We start from the raw sequence: 6000 nt of genomic DNA, 5'->3' as shown, positions 1-6000 counted from the left end.
AGAGAGAGAGAGAGAGAGAGAGAGAGAGAGAGAGAGAGAGAGAGAGAGAAGACAATCTCAGATGCTCATCCTATCCTTACCTTCCACTTTGTTTGAGACTTAACCTCTTGTTGATTGACATGTATGCCAGGCTAGCTGGACCACAGTCTTCCACAGATTCAGTCTTGGATACCTGTCCTGCTGTTTGAACCCTAGGGTTACAGTTTTCAGCCAAGTAAAGAGAATGAAGTTGATCCTGGGTGGAGAGGTCACTTCATTTCACATTTCTAGGGCCCTGAGACCTTAAAGACTGGCTTTGTCACCCACCATGCCCAAGACTCCATAGTAATCAGAAATGGAAGCAGATGGTGCACATATAACCTCAGAAAGGGCATGAGGTCTAAGAAACGATCACAGAAGAGAATGGCCACCATGGCACAGTTGGCCCCAGCCCCAGCCCCAGTGTTGGGGACAGTTTCTGGAGCAAGTTTGACCAACAGCTCAAATAAAGCCATGATTGGTCTGCTGACAGCATTGTCTCTATGCCTCCCAAATAAACTGCAGGTCTGTCCTACCCTTCTCACACAGGCTGCAGGATTACCCAACCCTACCCGTCCTCTCCCTCACAGGCTGGCAGGACTATCCCTCCCCAGTTACCCTTCAATTTGGCAGGATTGAGCCTTCCTACACACTCATACAGGTTTCTATTTGGCCATATGTGTAGATGCCGGGAGTTCATGTTAAATATCATCTTAGAAGAGAGATAGATCTCTCTGCCTCATTTTGAGACAAAGGTATCACTCTGAACCTGGAACTCACTGATACAGTGAGGGTGGCTGGTGAATGGGCTTCAGGGACCTTCCTGTCTATATCTCCTCAGCTCTGGGATCATAGCTGCTCACTGCTGCACCCAGGTTTTTACACAGTACTGGGGATCTGAACTCAGGTCCTTATGCTTTGTGGCAAACACAGACTAGAACTGTTCAAGATTTTTCCTTCTGTTGTGCCAGCACCATTTGTTGAAGATGCTTTCTTTCTTCCATTGTATACTTTTGGCCCCTTTATCAAAAATGAGGTGTTCATAGGTTTGTGGGTTAAAAACCGGGTCTTCTATATGATTCCATTGGTCGACTTCTCTGTTTTTATGCCAGTACCACGCTGTTTTCATTACTGTAGCTCTGTAATAGAGTTTGAAGTCAGGGATGGTAATGCCTCCAGAAGTTCCTATATCGTATAAGATTGTTTTGGCTATCCTGGGTTTTTTGTTTTTCCATATGAAGTTGATTATTGTTCTCTCAAGATCTGTGAAGAATTTTGATGGGACCTTGATGGTGATTGCATTGAATCTATAAATTGCCTTTGGTAGAATTGCCATTTTTACTATGTTGATCCTCCCAATCCAAGAGCAAGGGAGATCCTTCCATTTTCTGGTATCCTCTTCAATTTCTTTCTTCAAAGACTTAAAGTTCTTCTCAAATAGATCTTTCACTTCCTTGGTTAGAGTTACCCCAAGATATTTTATGCTGTTTGTAGCTATCGTGAAAGGTGATGCTTCTCTGATTTCCCTTTCTGCTTCCATATCCTTTGTGTATAGGAGAGCAACTGATTTTTTGGAATTGATCTTGTATCCTGCCACCTTACTAAAGGTGTTTATCAGCTGTAGGAGTTCTTTGGTGGGGTTTTGGGGGTCGCTTATGTACAATAACGGAAGTTTAACTTCTTTTCCAATTCAAATCCCCTTGATGCCCTTATGGAGCCACCTTAGGGTTGGCAAGAGACTTGAACCTAGAGTGGCTCCCAGGTGCCCAAGGCGAGGTCCCCAGTTATTTCCTTGGGCAGCTGAGGATAGGGAACCTGAAATGACCCTATCCTATAGCCATACTGATGAATATCTTACATATCACCATAGAACCTTCATCTGGTGATGGATGGAGATAGAGAGACCCACACTGGAACACTGGACTGAGCTCCCAAGGTCCCAATGAGGAGCAGAAGGAGGGAGAACATGAGCAAGGAAGTCAGGACCATGAGGGGTGCACCCACCCACTGAGACAGTGGGGCTGATCTATTGGGAGCTCACCAAGGCCAGCTGGACTGTGACTGAAAAAGCATGGGATAAAACCAGACTCTCTGAACATGGCAAACAATGAGGGCTGATGAGAAGCCAAAGACAATGGCACGGGGTTTTGATCCTACTTCATGTTCTGGCTTTGTGGGAGCCTAGCCAGTTTGGATATTCACCTTCCTAGACCTGGGTGGAGGGGGGAGGACCTTGGACTTTCCACAGGGCAGGGAACCCTGACTGCTCTTTGTACTGGAGAGGGAGGTGTTTGAGAGGCAGCCTCTCAAACAGCACCTGCCGCATAAAAGGTGCTGAGTTCGTTTACTGGTGGATGATTGACAGGGATGAACATAAATAACTTTTTATCTTGCTTGTAAGTTTTAGAAGCTGGTATTGCATCATATTTGGGTGGTATCATAGCAAGGAAAAAGAAGAGAAATGTGTAGGACCTCAATTCAGCTTGGGAGCCAGAGGCTAGCTGGTTGAAACCTAACTAAAGTTTTGGAGAGGAATTTGTGCTCTGTCTGATGAAGACATGTGCTCGGCTCCCAAGGCTTCAGAATAACATATGAGAAGTTATCACGTGCAAGTGGGTTGCCCCAGAATAGTTTTGGCCAATAGGAAATAAACCTGAAGTGTGTTTGATAGGAGAAGCTATTTTTAGTTTGGAGTATTTGGTGTTGTCATGAGCTGTAACTTCATCAATAATGTGTATTAAAAAAAAAAAAGAAGAGCGACTATTTTTTTTCTTGGAAAGTATTTCTATCTTACAAAGAGAGGCAGGAGGGTAAAAATAACCGCACATTATGTATATGAAAATCAGAAGCTGCAATGTGATGAAAATCAAGCAATGGGGGTTTTAATTAAAATATTCTAATTTCAAAAAAAAAAGATTTTTCCTTCTTCCTTCAGGAATACAGAGTAGCTCCTTCTCTGAACTGAGTGCTGGGGAGGAATCTCGGGAATACCTAAGACGTGGGTCAGGTGTAGAAGATTAGGACACCCAGCCTTGGCCCTCAGGATGTCAGCAATCCGATGACTGAAGGCCACTGTGGCTAGACACATTTCATTCTCAGTGTTATGGCTGTATATATCCAGCTATCCTGGGAGCTCCTTTTTAACTTTAGAAAGTGTAGGAAGCAGGAAGTGACCATAAGCTCATGTTTAGCAGGCTGAAACCTATCAACTAAATTTACATACTTATATATTGCTGATGTGGAAGAAATAAATAGCAAAGTAATGGTATTTTTTACACACACTGACATACCTACTGTTGTGATTTGAATATGAATTGCCCCCAAAGGCTCATATATCTGATTGTTTGGTTATTGCCTACTTGACATAGATTAGGAGGTGTGGCCTTGTTGGAGGAAGTATGTCACTAGGGGGTGAACTTTGGTGTTTCACATGCTCAAGCAAGGCTCAGTATCTCTTTCTGTTGCCTGCTGATCCAAATGAGGAACTCTCAGCTACTTCTCAGCACCCTGTTTTCCTGCATGCTACCATTAGTCCATGATGATAATGGACTAAACCTCTGAAACTGTAGGCCAGCTCCAATTAAATGTTTTTCATTGTAAACGTTGTCATGGTCATGGTGTCTCTTAACAGCAATAGAACTTGACTGAGATACCTAGTAACACAAAGATCCTATATTCCCAGGGTTATTTGTAATTGTGAAAGACTCAAAATACAACTAGCCTAGCATTGTGATTATAGACACAAATAAAAACTCTGACCAACCTTTGTCAAATTTAGCATAGTTTTTGATAGATGTCCTTTACCACCTAGTTAGATTATATTATATTATCTCAATGTATTTTTAGCAAGATCATAACAGCCTTGAACTTAAGGCCGGCTAACTCTTGCTATTCCCGTTACTAGAGGAAAGTAATGTATAAATTGTAAGAGTTTTTTAAAAGGTAATACTGAGATCTAGCAACCCATGTGTTTCACAATTAGTGACCATTGTGTATAACAGGAGAAAGAAAGTCGTGTTTCCATGGTCAGAATCCAAAGAGGTAGTCAGGAGTCCAGAACATTCAGATCAATGTATCAGAACTTATATAACTAAGGATGATGGTCCTGGGTTCATTAGGAAACCAGGCTAAGCAATTCATGAGAAGCAGGTTACTAAACAGCGCTCCTCCACAGCTTCTGCATATCCGTTCTCCTGCTCCAGATTCCCTGTTTGACTTTCTGTCTTGACTTCCTTCCATGATGAACAGTGATGTGGAAGTGTAAGCCAAATAACCTGTGTGTCTCCAAGTTCCTTTTGGTTATGGCGTTTCATCATAGCAACAGTAACCCTAACAAGACGGAGATGGAAGTAGAAACAAAGTCATCTCGACAATAAAAGATCCAGAATTATGAGCATAGAGAAGCAGACAGAATAAGATACACGCAGGAGATGGTAAAGAGCAGCATGAGAAATGTGAGCCATACAAGCTAGAGAGCATGCTGTGAGACAGGTGTGGGGTGGGGTGGTGCTCACAGCAAAGAGGAGAGAAAAGAAGAAATGAGGGAGGCAAGATGGAAGTGACACAAAGCCATCTGGGGACAAAGGTGTGGCTGACAGTTGCCCCGGAGTTTCAGAGTAAAGATCTATGGTACCATAGTAGCTCCTATGACTCACCCAGATGACAATCAGCATCACCCGGGCATTTCATCCACCCCTGGGGCTTAAGTCACCAGCCACAACCTAGCTGTCTTTAAATACAGGGTATGATTTCTGAATTCATTGCCTGGGCTTTTTAGCCAAGGCACTGACTTCTTTCCTTGAATGGTTCTCATGAACTTCCAACTACAAATTCAGCACTTCCAAAGTCAAGCACATCATCTGGGCCCAGCATTGTTTCTTTATCACTATTATTAATTACATCTGCAAGTCAGAGATTCTCACAATCATCTAGGAGTGACAGATATCCAGTGATATCTGGACAACAAAAGAGAAATGTGATGTGGACATGTAGAGAGCCACTAATGTTGGGGTAAGGTCTTTGGAGGGGGCGAAATGAAAATTCTTTACAAGTCACAGTTAGAAGTAGAACTAGAAATGATACATGTTTGTGGCACGTGTTTCCCAAAGGGTGTCCTGAGAGCCTAGGAATCAAGAATGGAAAGTTATAAGCATCTAACGTGGTCAACAAGTCTGCCCTGGGGTCTTAGAATGGAGTTGGCTTAGAAATAACAGACACTGTGGAATGTGACTGTAGTTCACGGAGAACATCAGACTGGCTCATCCACAGAAAGTGAGATGACAGTCATGCAGCTGCAGGGTATTAGGAACCCCAAACCGATGCCCACTCCCTGCTTCACTTGGCTATGAGCAGGTCATATCAAGAACCAGGTCCTGTGATTCGGATCCCGAGACCAAGGTTAAAAGCTGAGAATGATGGCACCCGCCTGTGATCCCAGTGATGGGAAAGCAGGCACAGCAAGTCTCTGGGGCTGCTCACCAGCCAGTCGATGCAGTTGCAAGCTCCAAGTTCAGCTGAGAGACCTTGACCCAGAAAACAAATAACGTTAGAAGTAATGGAGGAAGGCACCGGATACAGGCCTCAGGTGTCTACATGCACACATATGAGCGTGTACACACAGTCTCTCTGTCTCTCTGTCTCTCTCTGTCTCTCTCTGTCTCTCTCTCTCTCTCTCTCTCTCTCTCTCTCTCTCTCTCTCACACACACACACACACACACACACACACCAGGTTTTCCAAGCATGATGCAAACTGTCGTAATGCTTGTGACTTTTATCAGAGTTTAAAGTTCTCTGACCACTGCCTTTGCTTTGTAGATATCACATATGCTGAGAACAACTCTACCTCAGGAAAGGATGGTCAAAAAATAAGTCAACACAAACGGAATTTTCTTATCTTCATGTAACAAATGAATTCATTTGATGCTAAATGATTTATTATTTGCTATACCTTTAGTAAGACAAAATGGATGTCTTTTAAAATG

At 43.2% G+C, this 6000-nt stretch overlaps 1 protein-coding gene across 1 annotated transcript in view; it reads left to right on the top strand.

The window, feature by feature from the left end:
- LOC101995389 (nuclear body protein SP140-like) overlaps positions 1-6000 on the top strand; it is a 67847-nt gene that overhangs the window by 33597 nt on the left and 28250 nt on the right. The gene's annotated exons all lie outside the window — the stretch shown is intronic.

The sequence above is a fragment of the Microtus ochrogaster genome, linkage group LG4, assembly GCF_000317375.1.
Source record: "Microtus ochrogaster isolate Prairie Vole_2 linkage group LG4, MicOch1.0, whole genome shotgun sequence".
In the NCBI taxonomy this organism is placed as follows: domain Eukaryota; kingdom Metazoa; phylum Chordata; class Mammalia; order Rodentia; family Cricetidae; genus Microtus; species Microtus ochrogaster.
This window is presented reverse-complemented; position numbering and strand designations above follow the sequence as displayed.